The 18,444-nt window shown below is 38.3% G+C and overlaps 1 pseudogene; it reads left to right on the top strand.

The window, feature by feature from the left end:
- Window positions 1-1,511: 1,511 nt before the first annotated feature.
- Window positions 1,512-4,527, top strand: LOC116120176 (annotated as a pseudogene).
- Window positions 4,528-18,444: the final 13,917 nt, after the last annotated feature.

The raw sequence follows: 18,444 nt of genomic DNA, 5'->3' as shown, positions 1-18,444 counted from the left end.
ATAAAGCCTTCTTAAACTTTGATTGGTGTTTGTTTATGTAAGATTACGTCAGCCTTGATTTTTTAGGCATAACAAAGGTCTTATCTATTTAACCCATTAAGAAGAGATTAGATTACAATGCACATGTTAAATTGGGTTTTTATATAAAGATTCTTCAGTCAATACTCAATAGTAAAAAAAATAAAAAAAATATTTTAATATCAAGTCAAAATCAATCTTAGGGAAACAAATAAAAAATTTACTTAAAAATTGACAACTTGATAACCGGATAAAAGCAAGAGAGAAAACACCCATCTATATTTTTATTCATTTCTTTGCTTTTGACTTTTGGGGTTTGAATTGAGTGAATTGCATTTTTTGGATTTTAGTTTGGGATTGTAGGATCTTTTGTTCCCACTTGCATTTTTTTTCATGGACTTCTTTTCACTTACACAATTATAGGGATTGTTGTCATAGTTTACAGATTTGATTTGATTGTAATGGATATGTATTAACATAACATTAGGATTAGATTGATACCTAAATTGTATATATTTGTAGTGTACTGCAGTTTTCCAAGTAAAACAAAATATTCAAAGTTTTCAGTTTTTGTTGAAGTTCTTTATTTTAAATGGAGACCTCAACCTTAACGAATTGATTTGATAATTAAAGAGGTTTGCTCTATTTCATGAGTTTTTGAGTTTAAATTTTGAGGTTATCTATCACAATAACATTATGGCTTACTTATCCTTTAGATTTATAAAGTATTCACCTTAAAAATTAGTTGAGGTGCGTGCAAGCTAACTAAACACTCTAATTACCAATATATATATATAGATATATGACGTCTTAAAAGAAAATGATTATACCTATTTATCTTGGTACTTTATAAACATATGGTCATATTTAAGTTTATGAAGTGATTTGACAAAGAGAAATTAAAAGTAAAAATAAAATGAGTATGTTGTGTATTTGTACAAACCTATTGTCTTTTTAGCCTTTTAGTTAATTTTAATTTATGTCTTTCGTTGGAAATAAATCCTCGTTAAACGAAGGTTTTGTTGAAAGAGTTCAAAAAAATTTTTAGTCATAAATTATTTAATTAACATGTTCAAAATGAAAGCAAGCCTTTCTTTTGATAAAATCAGCATGGTTGGTAGTATACTGTATACTTTTCGAGCTTAGAAGGGCATTTTGGTCATATACTTTTCAGCTTGATTTCTCAAATTTTTTGCCTGTTATTTGTCTAAACCTCAGTGTATAACTGTATATATCATATTAATTTAAATTGAAAGACCAACTGTTTGCCTTTACAAAATCATTACGCTAAAGGATCTTCTTGAAGCAGATGAAAAGGTGGGACTGGGCGAAATTGACGATAAAAGGAAAGATAAAATAACAATAAAACCCGAAAGGAATTTCAGTTCAGAATCGTAAGATCCATTATATATATCTTATACAACTTGGCTGGATGATTAGCTACCACGATCTAACTCCGAATCTGCTCTGTATTGCATTGCTTACTCTTGATCATGATCGACCTAAATGAATTTTCCTGCTTCTTCATCCCTCTCACAGCAGCTGCTTTAGCATTAATCTCTGCCATAGTCATCCTTAGATTCCGTGTCACAAAATTGCCTCAGAAGACTAAAAAATATTACCCCATCGGCAGCTCTCACTTGCGCCTAATACTTAATTATTACAGGCTCTTTGACTGCATGACTGACCTTTTACGCAAATATAAAACTTTCACCACCGACCCAGAAATTGTTGAGTACATCCTCAAAACAAACTTTCCAAACTATGGCAAGGTAATAGTTGCATTTATTTTAAGCACTGCCGACTTCATTTCGTATAGAGACATTGTTGGGATATTTGTGGCTTGTTTTCTTATTTGTTCTCATGTGAAATTGTATGTCTTTAGGAAAACTATTTAATAAAGAATACAATTGTAAATAGGAATAGAATATAGGAGTTCTATTAGGAATTGAAATATGAATCTTTTTAGGAAAATAATATCTCATATCCTATCTATAAATATAAGGTTGAGAACCAATTCAAGGTTATGAGAGAATATGAGAACACATGGTATTTGATGTAAGAGTTATTAAACACCATGGGGAGAGTGTCTTAGAAACTAAGATTGTTTTCACTCTAGAGACTGAGTTAAGCGTAGTTAGAAACTATGATGTTTTTGCTCTATTTTATGTACCAGGTTTATAGTGTTATGTACTATTGTATATCGTGTTCATGAAACTATAGTAGATTTCTCTTATCCGTAGATATAGGCAGGTTATGCCGAACCACGTAAAATATCATCTCTTTGTGTAGTATAAATTTATTCCTATATTATTTATCTTAAATATATGTTTTCCGCTGCGCGATCTCCTAATAGACATCTACTCCTCATTTCCGTATGATTTTGTTTATCTTGAGAATCAAATGGAAGCAGAAAGTTTGAAGGCTGCGCTTTTCTTCCTAAAGATGTAGTTAAAATTAGCTGTGGAAATGATTAAATAACCTAGAATTTTGCACATTCATTCTAACACTTAAAACTCTTTTTTTTCTTTATGTTATTTATTGTTCATCCAAAAGAAGTATCAACACACATAGTAAATGATTAGTAGAAAATTCTAATTCTACCACGTTCATGGAAGCAGGGATTGTACAATTATAACATTTTGACAGATCTACTGGGTGATGGGATCTTCGCTGTAGACGGAGACAAGTGGAAACATCAAAGGAAACTATCAAGCTATGAATTCTCCACCAAGATACTGAGAGATTTTAGCAGTGTGATCTTTAAAACCACTGCTGTAAAGCTTGCTCGAATAGTTTCTGAAGCTTCGGCATCAAACCCATCGTTAGACATGCAAGTATGAGTTTCTTAATGAATTAGTTTTTATAGCAGAAGAACAGGTAATAATTCCGTTTAATTGATGATTGATTCACTATAATTATGTGTTGATTTGCAGAATCTTTTCATGAAAGCAACCTTAGACGCTCTGTGTTTAAAGTCATATTGGGCATAGACTTGGATGGTTTGTCTAACACTTATGAAGAAGGGGCTCGATTCACTGACGCTTTTGATAAAGCAAATGCAATTACTTCTTTCCGATATGCTGATGTTTTTTGGAAGATTAAGCGGTTCCTGAACATAGGATCAGAGTATGAATTGAGAAAGAATATCAAAGTGGTTGATGATTTTGTATACAAATTAATTAAAAGCAAAATTGAGCGACTCAATAATCCACATGATGATATAGAACCTGTGAGTATAACATCTAGAACCTTCTGGGTTTTAGTTCAGAAGTATTAGTAATATTAGTGCAATTAGCTAACAAGTCAATTTTACAGGAGAAGAAAGAAGACATTCTGTCCAGGTTTTTGGAACTCAAGGAGACCGATCCAAAATACTTGAGGGACATAGTTCTCAGTTTTGTAATTGCTGGCAAAGACACCACTGCTGCCACTGTTTCTTGGTTGTTTTACTTGCTTTGCAAGCACCCTGATATACAAGAAAAGATTGCAAAAGAAATAATAGAAGCAACCCAAGTGAGAAGTAATTCAAGCATTGAGGAACTGGCAGCCAAAGTAAATGAAGAAACCCTTGACAAGATGCATTATCTCCACGCAGCTTTGTCCGAGACACTGAGGCTCTACCCCGCAGTTCCTGTGGTAAGTACATGCATAAACAGAGGTAGAACACAGAAAATGTTGTTAATTACAAAATATTTTCATTTGATTTTATAAAGGCTTCATATGATTTTATGGCCACGCGCGCCCGTACGGGTTGATTAATATAATAAGACCATCATTGGGTTTGTTTGTTGAAAGAAGTACTTGTGGGTGGTGTGATAGGATGCGAAGATTTGTTTTTCTGATGATACGCTGCCCGATGGTTTCAGTGTGAATAAAGGAGATATGATCTTATATGTACCTTATGCGATGGGGAGGATGAAAGCTTTATGGGGTAATGATGCAGAGGAATTCCGGCCAGAGAGATGGCTCAATGAAAATGGCCATTATCAACCCAAAAGCCCTTTCATATTCACAGCCTTCCAGGTGAGATAAAGAGTTGATCACATCCATCAGTTAATCACATTTGGAAAATTAAGTTCTTAACACTCAAGTAGACTTTTTTTAATCACATTTGGAAAATTAAGTTCTTAAAACCCAAAAGCCCTTTCATATTCACAGCCTTCCAGGTGAGATAAAGTGTTGGAAAATTAAGTTCGTATTTATTTTTTTCACTTACTTTGTAACACGAGCCTGATGACGCAATTAATTGGAACCTCTTATTTAGATTAGCTAATTAATTAGATGATTTCTGTTGAACAGGCGGGTCCAAGAATCTGTCTGGGAAAGGATTTTGCTTACAGGCAGATGAAAATTTTCTCCATGATCCTCCTTGGGAGCTGCAAATTCAAGCTTAATGATGAAAGTAAGCCAGTTAGGTACAAAGCTGCACTCACTCTTCATATTGAAGGCGGACTCCATCTCCGCGTTCACCCAAGATCAAGCCATGAAGCTACAGTTAATGCTTAAAATTATATTGTGCTTGCCTAGATAAGTACAGAGTCAACAAAGAACATTTATGATGTTGAATTGTTGATTATAATGTTTTGTTTTTTGTGGTATCTCTCAATGCCTTATTTGTCTAGCTGAAAGACAATTCCATAGGAGAAGTTGTCCATTTTGTAATTTGCTTATAGTAATTATGCTGTAAGTATTAATAATTAATAACTGGCATTTGGCAAAGTAAATAGGACTTTTTTTTTTTTAATAAAAATCTTTCAATTGACTCTGTATACAACGATCACCTTGAACAGTAAAAGTTCTAGAAAGCGGATTAAATTCAAAAATAAAACATGTTTAACATTTATCAAGCTCTAGTGGGTAGTTGGTAGAAGTTAGAACATATGATCAATGTTGTCTCTGACATAGTGGTTTTGTGAACATATCTGCTAGCTAATCTGTGGTTCGGATGTGATATGTTTTAATTATACCTTCTTGTATTTTATCTCTGACAAAGTGATAGTCAATCTCTACGTGCTTCATTCTTTCATGAAAAACTGGATTGGCTACGATGTCATCTTGTTGTCACAATACAATCTTATCGGTGTTTCTACTTGTATGTTTAGATCCTTTAATAAACTAAGAATCCATGTGATTTCACAAGTGGTTTTGGCCATGACTCTGTATTCTGCTTCTATTGATGATAGCAACATTGTGGTTTGCTTCTTTGTCTTCCATGAGATAAGAGATTTTCCAAGCTTAATACAAAATCCAATGAGGGATCTTCTTGTCATTGGACACGAGTCCCAATCTAAGTCATAGTATGTTGTGATGCTTAGGTCTCATTTTCTTGGTAAGAGAAGTCCTAAGCGTGAACAACCCTTTTGATATTTAAGCACCTTAATTGCTGCATCCATGTGGGATTGTTTTGGGGCATGCATGAATTGGCTGAGAATTTGTACAGCAAAGCTAATGTCTGGTCGAGTCATTATCAGGTATATGAGTCTTCCGACGAGCCGTTGGTAGGTAGAGTTGTCTTCTAATAAGGGATTTATCTCAGAAGTTTGATTCTTTTCATCGTATTCCTATGTGGTGAGCTTAACATTCTGGTCTACAGAAATGATGCTTGGTTTGCATGCTACTAACCTTGAATTAGATATGAGTTCAAGTACATACTTCCGTTGGTTGAGAGATATTCCTTCTGAAGAACAATCAATTTCGATACCCAAGAAATACTTTGGTGCTTCTAAATCTTTGATGTGAAAAGTCTTGTGTAGATTCTTTTAGTTCTTTGATTGCACTCTCATCATTTCCTGTAATGAGAATTTCATCAACATAGAAAATAAGATTGAGGAAAGACTCACCCTGATGTCTAGAGAATAGGGCGTAATCATGTTTGGATTGACAAAATCCAATAACTGTGAGAGCTTTTGTAAACTTTGTATTCCACTGTTAGGATACTTGTTTCAACCCATATAAAGATTTTCGCAATTGACATACAAGATTCTCCCGTTGATTGCAAAGGTTGGCTAGAAGAATCATATAAATCTCCTCATCGAGATGCCCATGGAGGAAGGCATTGTGGACATCCATTTGACGTAGTTGCCAATCATGGTGAAAGGCAATGGAGAGAAAAGCTCAAACGGTAACATGTTTAGCTACTGGGGAGAAGGTTTCTTGATAATCGAAACCTTCTTAGCAACAAGGTAAGCTTTGTAACTTTTGATGGAGCTATTAGGATGATGCTTGACTCTATAGACCCATTTGCAACCAATCAGTTTTCGATGTGAAAGGCGAGGAACTAGATCCCAAGTATTATTACTGACAAGAGAATTCAGTTTTGCTTTCGTGGCTTGACGCCAACAGTGATGTTGGATGGCATTAGGGAAGGAGGAAAGTTCTCGATCATTGGAAATGCTACTGATGCATGATCTGTGTCCAGGAGATAGGCGATCAAAACTGACATAATTAGGGATAGGGTAAGGGATAACTTCCACATTGGAACAAATGTAGTCGATCGTCCATACAGGAGGCTAGGAAACTCGAGAGGATCGTTGCAGAGGAACAATGTCTGGTGATGGTATATGGGAGACAATATCTAGAGAATTAGCCAGATGAGGAACTACAGTGGACAAATTTGTGGTGATCGGAGACTGTAGATTCAGTATGCTGATGGATTGAAGACTGTGGAGTTTCAAAATGAGTCTGATCAAGGGGAATAGGAATGAGTGTGATGGGAGTCTCTAGTGATGACCAATGATCCAATGATGTAGGTGGTGACGAAGTGGAGGAAGGCTCACTGTTTGACAAGGGAAAGTTGTCCTCATGAAAGACTATATCTCTGTTAACAAAAAACTTGTTATGTTGGAGATCATATAATCAATACCCTTTCTGTAGCATGGGATACCCCATGGAAATACATGTTCTGGCAAGAGGAGCAAACTTGTCATGGGGCCCTAAAGTGGTGGAGTAATAGAGGCAACCAAAAACTCGTAAGTGAGTGTTATCAGGTTTCTTACCAAACAACAATTCAAAAGGAGTTTTACCTCCAATAACCCGTGTAGGCATGTGATTAATGAGATAGGTGGCAGTAATTACACATTTGCCCTAAAAGGTGGCTGGTATTTGGGCTTGATGTTTGAGAGCTCTAGCTACTTCTAAAATGTGATAGTGTTTTCTTTCAACAATCCCATTTTGTTGAGGGGTACAAGTACAAGAACTCTCATGGAGAATCCGATGGGAAAGGAACAAAGAGGAACAATATTTGTTGAAGAAATCTAAAGCATTGTCAGTTCGAACCCTTTGAACCCGTTTGTGGAATTGTGTTTGGACCATGGAGATGAAATTGAGGATGTGGGAAAAGGCTTGGCCTTTGTTTTGCATAAGAAAGATCCAAATCCCTTAGGAGAAATCATTAACAATGGTTAGGAAGAAACGGGAGCATCATGATTGGGAATGGAATATGGTCCCAAGATATCAAGATGGATAAGGGCAAAAGGGGTATTTGTGGTAGAAGTACTTATGGGAAAGCGAATTCTAGGTTGTTTAGCAATTGGATAAATCTTTGATGAGAAACAATAGAATTATTATTGATATTGGCATTACAATAATTTATTTTATTCTTTCTAGAGAGAACAAAAAATGAAAAAAGCTCCCAGTAGTATAAGCCATGATGGGCTTGGGTCAAGCCCATTTATCTGCCAGTCGAAAGGTCCTGAAAGGTACATATATTAGGAAGGAATTGTAATGTGCAACTGTTATCAGTGTAGAATTTTGACATAGATATGAGGTTAAAGGTGAAATTAGGGACAAAAGGACATTTCTAAAGGTTCTGCTGTCACTGAGTTTGACTGTTGCTGTATGGGTTGTTGAGGTGATATTACCATTATTCATCCTAATAGAAATGGGTGAAGTAGGTTTTGTGTGTATGGAAATATTTAGGATTGCAAAATATGTGATCACTAGCCCTTAAGTCAATAATCCATAAATCATAGGAAATTGAATTGCTGAAACAGAAAGATATACCTGCATAACTGGCAGAAGCATTGGCGTTTGGTAGTTGATTCAACATGTGGATGAGATGGTTAATTTGTTCGAGTTTGATCAGATTTGATTGAGCATCAGATCTTGTAGATGTGGTCACAGTTACAGTCACACTATTTGCAGTCGAATTACCATTTTTAAGATGGCCATGTAATTTTCAACAAGTGTCTCGATTGTGATTCCTCTTCTTACAATGCTCACGATACATTTTCTTACCAGATCGGGACAATCTTGAGCCATTGGATCTATATTGGAAATCCCCTAAATATGGACCGTTGGATGGATTGCCATGATGTTGACTATTGACCCCGTTGACTGCGTTGACTGTTTACTGGCTATTGGATTGTTTGGGATGATCCTGGCCGTTTTGATCCCTTGATATAAAGGGTATCATTTTCATTAGAAAACCCTAGTCGACTTTCCTCCCCCTTTTTGCTCTCTCCTTTCTCGATGAGAAAGGCCAAGGAATCACCCAACCATGGTGATTCCATGGAGGCTGACCACTGGCTCATCTTGAATGGCGAGCTGGTACAGTCGACGAACAGATGAGGGTGATTTCTTGGCAAGCATCATAGTTTGGAAAGGGAGAAAACTCTCGTTCAAGCCGAGAAGGAAATGGATCAACCATTCTTGGTCCTTAATCTTCTGGAATTGTTGTAAGGTTTCCAATGGGCCTTGCAATGGTTCAATGACAGCGTCGAGCTCGTTCCAGATGGCTGACAATCAATGTAATACACTGTGACTGTGTTATTATTCTGTTTGATTTCGGCAAGACTTTGCCGCAGACTGAAATTTTTGCCAGATCCAACTGCTGATACATCTCCTTTATACATCGCCATAGTTCTTCGACGATTTCTGTTGGTGGTAAGCTGGTGGCAACCTCCTGGGTCAGGGAGTTGCTAATCCATGAACGGACCAAAATATTGCATCTAGTCCAGTGTTTTTGAAGATGAGCTTTGGCCGGTGGTTCAACGGTGCCATTGATGAAACCGTCTTTGTCTTTGGGATTAACACTCGATGGAAATCGTGAGCCCACGTTGCATAATTTTTTGATTTGGTGAGGACTTGTTTCACCAGAACAAGTTTTGGCCCATTGGACAGTGAGGAGAAGAGAGCATTGCCAAGCTTCGGTCGGCGATGTTATGGCTGGACAAGCTGGAATTGGTGGAGTTATTGGTTTGGGCTAGAACCTATATACCCGAATGCAAATGGGTTTGGGCCGGTCTGATTTGGGCTTGTGGGTCAGTTTGGCTATTTTGATTGTATTGTGTGTTTGGGCCAAGTTGGATGTTGGGCTCTATTTGGTTGTTGGGGCCTATCTGGGTGTTTGGGTTAGTTTGTGTGTTTGGGATGGATTGGGTGTTTAATGGAATGTTGGTTGAGTCGAGGCCCATGTTTGGTGTGTTGGGTTTCATTTTTTTTTTTTTAGCAAAAAAAAAAAAGAAAAAAACTAACCTAAGTGTTCTTTTTTGCAAGTGAAGCAATAACAGAGAGCAGGATTTGAGCAACAAGAAAGGTCAGCAAGGGAAAGCTTTGCAAGAAAACCTGGCTCTAATACCATGTAAGGACCTAGAATTAGAGTGGCAAGAGAAGGCAGTAAGACTATCGAAGTATGCCAAGGAAAGGGTGGAGAGGCAAGAGAAGCACTTAGTTGCTGAGTATGCTGGGAGAATGAGACAATAAGATAATAGGGAAAATAATACTTTGTATTTCTGATTACTATTTCATGCACAATGTGTCACAATTTATAAAAGTGTAGATGTAACATGTAAGGAAAGCAAATAATGTAAATAAATACATGATCAATAAATAGAAGGTAAATAACATGACTTCAACTAACCATATTTGGACCATATCAATTATCTCCACTAATTACACATTCATTAATATTGGATTGTCAACAATTATTAAATAATAATTTTTATTTGTTTTATTGGGTTGAACGTGCCAACATTTGGTGAAGCCTCCCCGATGAGTCGATTGGAGCTTCAGACAAATCCCTAGCTTATCTTGTTTTAATATTAAAAATAAGTGAAGTTGGTAGCAAATTGTCATTACTCATTTGTTAATCTATATATGTTGAATTGATTTTTTCTTTAAGAATTGAGCTTCTAGTGTCACTGTTTGTAACTTCCATTTAACCTTATTTGAATTGAGGAAAAGAAACAACCTATTGAACAATTTTTCTTTTATTGGAAGTTGAGTTAAAAAGCAGTTTTGGTCAATGAATGATGACTTTGCAAATTTCAATTTAGTTGAAACAATTATTTTTTGCTCGAATAAAAATATGTAATTGTAAAATTTACAAAATAATGCTTTTTTCCCTTTAAATTCACTTGAGAAATGCAGGTGCCACAATAAAAATTTACTAGAAGTTGTGTGTGATTTTTCCATCAAGCTCAAAGAATCGCAAGGTTATAGCTTGATCCATAATTAGTTTGACTCAATCGATTGTTTGACCTAGCATAAGCTCATCGAGATGTAGCTTGACCTAGCACAAGCTAGTCACGACCAATCTCTACAGTTGTTCAACTAGCTCATAGATAACTTTAGATCCCGGATATCTCGGAAGGGATCAGATCGATAGCAATCTTGGCGCAATCTCAACGCTCAATCGTGAGAATATCGAAGTTGCATTTCAATCTTAATTGTAATCCCTTTATTTTCACTATTTCCTTTGTACAAAATCTGTATATAAACCCCCTCCAACAAAGAGAAAGGGGATAACAAATTGTTATAGGATTGTTATTGTAAGCTTTCATAGCAAATACAAAAACAGTGAACATAGGCTCAAGAGTATAACTCGTTGAACCACTTTAAAAACTCATTATGTCATTTATTTTATTGCTTTTGACCCATTACATTGCTAGTTACCCTAATCATGCACACATCAGTTTTGATTTCGTCAAGGTCAATCAGATCACTCTAGTTGGTATATTTTTTGCATCAACATTTTGGTACTAGAAAGAAGGCCTAGGTTTACCTGGGCTAAGCGTGCCAGTTTGTACCCACGTCAAACCTCCCAAGCCCCTCGTTTGAGGGGTTGTGTTGATGTCAAACTCCCACATCGGCTAGAAGACGAGGGTCTTGGTTGCTTATATAACACAAGGATACCCTCACCACCCAGAAGTGCCTTTTCAGGACAAAACTATGTGGGCTTGCCAAAAATCCAACATGTGGCCCAAAGCAGACAATACTTCTAGGAACCCACCTACCATGTGACTAGAGCGGCATAACAGCAGTTGTCACTAGATAGAGGGCTCAGGTTTACCTAGGCTAAGTGTGTCAGTTTGTACCCACGCCAAACCTCCCAAGCCTCTCGTCTTTGGGGGGGGGGGGGGGGGGGGGGGGGGGGTGTTGATGTCAAACTCCCACATCGACTAGGAGACGAGGGCCTTGGTTGCTTATATAGCACAAGGACACCCTCACCACCTATATGAGCCTTTTTAAGACAAAATTGTGCAAGCCTGCCAGTAATTCAACCTGTGGCCCAAAGTAGACAATACCTTTGGGAACCCACCTACCATGTGACTGGAGACAACATAACAACAGTTGGCGCTAGAAGGAGGGCCTCTGCCAATTTTTAGAATTTCTAGCAAACAATCCCCGTGACCCGATTACTCAAGGCCTACAATGGTTTGTACAAGATCAAAAACCACCATTGGAAACCACGACAACGTAGAGAACATCTACCATAAGGTGCATCAAGACATCACCAAACGTTGACCACTGCAAATCAGTTGGGGCAAGGACGTCAAATCCCGAGAATGGCTAATTGGTGGAGATGATTAGAATGATGGTTGCACAGGCAGTGCAACAAAACATGGCTGAATTGAGAAATTAGCAGCCAGCCCCTCAAGACCTTGACCGGCCATGCTTCACTGATGTCACCCCAATAGGTCAGAACTTAGCCAACGACCAATCTGGTTTGTCAGCACCGAGGAATGATCGACGATCTCGACACCGCCAGGCACATTCTACCCATAAACGAGTGTCCTGCGAACAAACTAACCCTATGAGGCAATCGAGCAAACAGCCCATAGGAGAGGATGAAGATAATGGTTGCCAGAGTGATACTCGACCTGTTGGATGGTATCCCTAGCATCAGCATGCCGATTTTAACCCATGCCTAAGGCAGGCTCAGACCTCGTAAGCTCACGAGATGAGTCATGCATGCCAATCCAGCAATGACCAACATTCCAATGATAACCAACATCACGAGCAACGTATTGGTGAGCATGATAGCACCTACCAACCTAGCCATCATGACTCAATCTCTCACATCAATTCACACAATGGAGGGGGCTTACAAGTAATAGATTTACAAACTCACCTGCTCGAGGTAAGGTTGAATAGAGCCAACCAGAGCAATCCCTATAACGAAGACTTAGATCGGGTGCAAAAAATGCTCGATGATCTAAGACCCTGCCAAGGCAATGCGGCGGAAGAGATAGTGAGTTCTCCCTTCACAGAGGTAGTTCGCCAGGCCCCATTTCCCCAGAGATTCAGGGTGCCAAAAAGCAAGTTTGATGGGAAAGGAGATCCTTGAGACCACCTTGACATTTTCAATGACATGATGGAGCTACACCAAGTTTATGACTTGGAAAAGTGTCGCTACTTTGTAGTCACATTGGTAGGAGATGCCAAGGGATGGTATAAAACACTTAAGACGAACTCGATTAGCTCTTGGCAACATTTCTCCTTGCTGTACCTACTGTTAGTGTATGCCCTAGGAACAAATCGTGTTATCGGTTTTAGGGCATTATATCTTGTAAATACTCTTTTGAGAATGGAAGAAAGAGTTCTAATTTCAGATGTTGTTTACTGTTTCATTTATACTATTTATAATGCATGTGAAATGTTCGGATGATACAGATCTATAGAAGATCAAATCATCGAAGCATTCCCTACGTAGGTAATGTTAATTGGGCAATAAAATTGCATAGCAGGCATGCTGAATGCCTCCATTGAATATCATGTTATGGTATTAGTGTGGGTTATTATAAAAGGTATATCACTAGGGCATTAGCATGGATAAGAGGTTGTTGAACTGTTTATCGAATATGACCGATTACGATGAATCACATGGACATTTAGAATGTGGTCAATGGTACATCGTAGGATCATACTAGTGTACCACTGATCCTTAGACCTGAGACATCACAGTTGGACTTGACATATGATGCATATGATTCATATGGTGTATATACAAGAGACTAGTCATGTTTTGTGTAAGAAGCCGGTTTGGTCATATGTTATTCATGTGCAAAGACAAGTGATGGTCAAGATGAGATCCGTTGACTCGAAATAGTTTGGTCCTGAGTTCCCAGATGAATGTCAATAAACATTTGAAAAAGAAAATCTCTGGCCAGAGTACAAAGTAGTCATATGAAAAAGGAGTTTCATGATGACACATTCCATTGTATTGATTGACAATTTGGATAAAGATTAAGCTAAGGGTTTTGACATACCATAAACCTATACTTAATCAAGATTAGATGACGGAGGGATTTTACTACATAAAACGTACGATCGGGAAAAAAAGGTTCATTGGAGTTTAACTTCATTGTGGCTTAGGGGTTATGGAGCATTGCTAGATGCCTACCATGATAGGTGAGAGTTTCGATCATAAAGAGTTATGACGAAACATATGGGCTTGTGATATTGGGCCTACGGCTAGGTTGCAGTGAACCTAAATGGTCACACCTATAAACCAAGTATGAGAAGAGAGAGTAATACATATCGTTAAAGGTTAACGATGTTCAGATGTAAACGTGTGCATCCAAATTTATGTATTGGTGAGAAATGATTACTCATGAGAAGTTAGCACTTACCAAGGGTAGTAAGGTAATTTGGTCATTATTGGATTAGATTCAGTGATGGACTAAAATATATTATTGAATTGGATTCAATAATGGGTTAAATATTAAACAGGATTATTTTATATGCCTTGATTATAAATTTGTTTAAATTAAGGATTTAATATTAAATTGAAATTGTTTCAAGAACTTAGGATCAATAATGATTTAATATTAAGAGTCAATATTAAATTGAAATTATTTCCAAGACTTGAAAATAATATTGAATTTGTATTAAGTGTTAATATAGGATTCATATTAATTCAAGGACTTGAGAACAATTTCAAAATATAGCAAAATGGTCCTTGTATATAAATAAGTGATATTCCCAAATTTAATCTAATTTTTCATTTGGATTGAAAATCTCTCTCTTGAGCTTTCATGGCTGCTTTCTTGTCTTCATCTTGGGGTTTACTTTACTTTGAGGATTTTCATCAAATTTGTTGAAGATATTGAACTCCTTTTCAAGTTACAAAAGTTATAAAGCATAAAAGGTAACAATTTCACCCTTTTAGTTTCAATCACGTGTCATATGACCTTATACCATGTTTTACACCAATTTTACCCTTTCTAAGAATGAATTCTTACACCTGCAACAATTCCAAGTGAGAAAACAGTTCGCAATACCGCTAAGCTACCTGAGCAATATTCATCAAGAGAGAGACGAAACACTAACCTTGTATCTGACGAGGTTCCAGAATGAGCAAGCAAAGGTCGTGGATGCACTTGAAGAATCAATCTGAACTTTGCTAATTGCGAGCATCAGGCCACAAACGGAGTTGTGGAAAGAGCTCCAAAGTGAAGACCATGTGAGCCTGGCGAAGTTTTATTAGATGGCTGCTAAACATCAGCGAGTGGAAAGCTCGCTAGCTACCTTAGCCAGAAGCTTGCCACGAAGAGCCCTGGACAGGTGACAAGATCAGCTAGCAAATAAACGGAGAGGCCAAGACCGCAATGACAGGGACCAGAACAGGTTCCAAAAGAGGCAAAAAATAGAAAATCGGGGGGAAAGACAACTTTTCTCGTGATATGTAGAATGCACCCCCCTCACTCAAGACATAGCTCATATATATGAAGTCTCTTGTGAGGCTAAAAGATTGTCTGCTCCAAAAACGATGAGAGGGCTCTAAGCCGAAGAGATCAGGAAAAATATTGCCGATATCACTGGGACATCAGGCACAACACCAATAAGTGTTGGGCTTTAAAGGACACAATTGAAGATCTGATCTGAATGAGCCACCTAAAAGAATTTGTTAAGGAGGTGCTAGCTCACGAAAATACAGGCAAGCAAAATAACCAGATCCAACAAGCCCCGGCCAACAACGATGTTCTGGTAGGCATGATCTATGGGGGCCCTGACATCGTAAGAAGCTCAAGGTGGTCTCGCAAGCAATATGCATAAGAGGCCAGAACAAACTCGATCCTCGAATAATGAGCTATGAATAGAAGCTGCCAAAACGGCCCAGACAAGAGAGCGAGGTGATAGGATTCACCGTGGACGAGTGTGAAGAATCTCCTCTCCACAACCATGATGCGATCGTGGCCGCAACAAGGATCGACAATGCCTAAGTACTCAAGGTGATGGTCGATAATGGCATGCAGCGAACATCATTTTCTTGGGAGCTTTCTGAGAAATGAGGTTCACAGAGCGAGATCTAAAGGCATGTCCATCGCCGCTCTATGGATCACCAGGGATAGCCTAGTCCCCAAGGGAACAATCGACCTGCCCGTGACCCTAGGGGTAGAATCCAAGATCAAGACAGTGATGCAAAATTCCTAGTGTTGGATTACCCGACCACTTACAATGTCATCCTTAAAAGACCAATCCTGGATGATCTGAGTGTAGTTACCTTGGTACGTTGCCAAGCAATGAGATACTTGACTCCAGGCGAGCTTGTGACAATCAAAAGCTATAGGAAAGAATCTTAGGAATGTTACAATCGGGCTATTCATGCTGCACTGAAATGGCCACTCCCGAGAACCATGGTCTTCACAAAGTCAAAGCCAAACCTTGGACCTCTGGAGGACACCATAAATCCTCGCATCTATAAAGAAGTGCCTGCAACGGGGCTAACAGAAGAGTTGTAAGAAGTATCTATCTGCGAGGAAGACCCAACTCGCGTGCTAAAAATTGGTAGCAGTCTCAGCAACGAGCTAGCAAAAAAATCAGGTAGGGTTCCTAAAGAAAAACCTCAACGTGTTCGCTTGGGTACATGTGGATATTAGGGGTGTTCGGTTTCGAGTACCTTACATTTTTTGAAGGAATCGGAATCAGAATCTAAACCAGAACCAGAACCGATGGTTCCTTGAAATTTGGAACCAGAATCGAAACCGACGGTTCCGGTTCCTATAGGTTCTGGTTCTAGGTACCCTGTAAAATTATATAACCCCCCAAAAGTTTTTAAAATGATAAAAAACCCTTAAAAACTTACAAATACACCCCCCACCTGGCACTTGCTAACAAAAATAAAATTCAAAATTCAAAATTACAAACTCCATTACTTTGTAAAGGTAGATTCTCAAAAGTCAAACCAACTTACTTTAAATGTTATGAAATATAAATATAAATGTATTCAAAATTACAAACTCCATTACTTTGTAAAGGTAGATTCTCAAAAGTCAAACCAACTTACTTTAAATGTTATGAAATATAAATATAAATGTATTCACATGACTTTTTCTACAAAAGTTTTTATTAACCCCCTTAATCTTTAATTTTATTTTATATTAGTCTCGGTTCCTGGTTCCGGTTCCTAACTATAGGAACCGAAACAGGAACCGCACAGTAACGGTTCCAAAAAATTGGAACTGAAACCTACCCGTTGACGGTCAGTTTTGGGTAGAAACCGAAACCAAATCCTGGGTACCCGTTGGTTCTGGTTCCAATCAGTTCTTTTGAATACCCCTAGCGGATATAGTGGCGATCACCCCATGGTAATGTGCCACAAATTAAATGTTGACCCAACAACTCAACCAATCCGGCAGAAAAGGAGATCTATGGATGCAAAGCGGTCCAAAACGCTCAAAGATGAAGTTGACAAGCTTTTGAACATCAACTTTATCAGGGAAGTGAAATACTCAGACGGGCTTGCCAACCTAGTCTTGGTGAAAAAGTTGAATGGCAAGTGGTAGACTTGCGTCGACTTTGCAAATTTGAACAAAACATGTCTCAAAGACAACTTTTCGCTGCCCTGGACTGATCAAATAGTAGATGCAACAACCGGGAACGCATTGCTCAGCTTCATGGATGTAGACTTAAGATATAACCAAATCTTGATGTATCAGCTTGATAAAGAACACACCTCATTTATTACTAATCGAGGTATTTACTATTACAGGGTTATACCATTTGGCTTGAAGAGTGCTGGAGCAACCTACCAGCGTTTGGTGAATAAGATGTTCACTAAGCAAATTGGCAAGACAATTGAGGTGTACATCGACAACATAATCGTCAAATCAAAGGTCGTCGAAAGCCACATTGAACACTTGGGGGAAATATTTGACATCCTCAGAAAATACAAAATGAGACTCAAACCTCTGAAGTGTGCTTTCGGTGTAAGCTTGGGAAAGTTTTTGGGTTTCCTTGTTAATCAGCGAGGTGTCGAAGCCAACCCAGAAAAGATTCAAGCTCTTTTGGACATGAAAAACCCGACCAGCATAAGGCAGCTTCAGAGCTTGACAAGATGTGTGGTCACACATAACAGGTTTGTCTCCCAAGTCACAAACAGGTGCCTAACATTCTGCGAAACCCTAAAGGGAAACAAGGGTTTCAAATGGACAAAGGAGTGCGAGAAAGCATTCCAGGAATTGAAGAAGCATTTGGGGAAGCCTCATTTGTTGTTAAAGCCCATCCAAGGTGAGCCTTTGCTTCTATATTTATTGGTATCTAAGTCTGCAATCAACACGACTTTGGTGCGCGGAAAGGGATAAGTGTAATGGCTGGTGTACTATGTGTGCAAGAGATTGCTCGATGTTGAGACAAGATACCCTGAGATGGAGAAGCTTGCTTATGCATTTGTCATCACCGCTCGGAAGCAGCGGCCGTATTTCCAAGCACATTCCATACATGTGGTGATGAACTTCCCACTGAGAAAAATAATTTAGAAGCCTGAGGCATCGAGTAGATTCATTTAGTGGACGATAGAGATGAATCAACACGATATCATGTACATCTCAAGAACAACAATAAAAGGTCAAGCTTTGGTAGACTTTATCTCAGAATTTTTCTATCAGCCTTAGGGAGAAGTAAGCCTGCTAGGGACAAGCACCTTGGAAGCAAGTGAATCGGAGAAACCAAAGTTTGACAGTCTATGGCAGTTGACTCTATATGTAGACGAGTCCTCAAATGAGAAAGGGGCAGGAGTTGGGCTCTTACTCGAAAGTTCGGAAGGGAACCTGATCCAGGCTACAGTCAGATTCGGGTTTGTTGCCTCGAACAATGAGACAGAGTATGAAGCAATGCTTGCGGAGATCCGCCTTGCCAAAGAAATAGGGGCAAAGTCTATAAAGATCTATAACGACTCTCAGCTCATGGTCCATTAGATTT

Source organism: Pistacia vera, unplaced genomic scaffold (assembly GCF_008641045.1).
Source record: "Pistacia vera cultivar Batoury unplaced genomic scaffold, PisVer_v2 Contig126, whole genome shotgun sequence".
Classification (NCBI taxonomy): domain Eukaryota; kingdom Viridiplantae; phylum Streptophyta; class Magnoliopsida; order Sapindales; family Anacardiaceae; genus Pistacia; species Pistacia vera.
The sequence above is the reverse complement of the archived record's forward strand: the minus strand, read 5'-3'. Positions and strand labels throughout refer to the sequence as shown.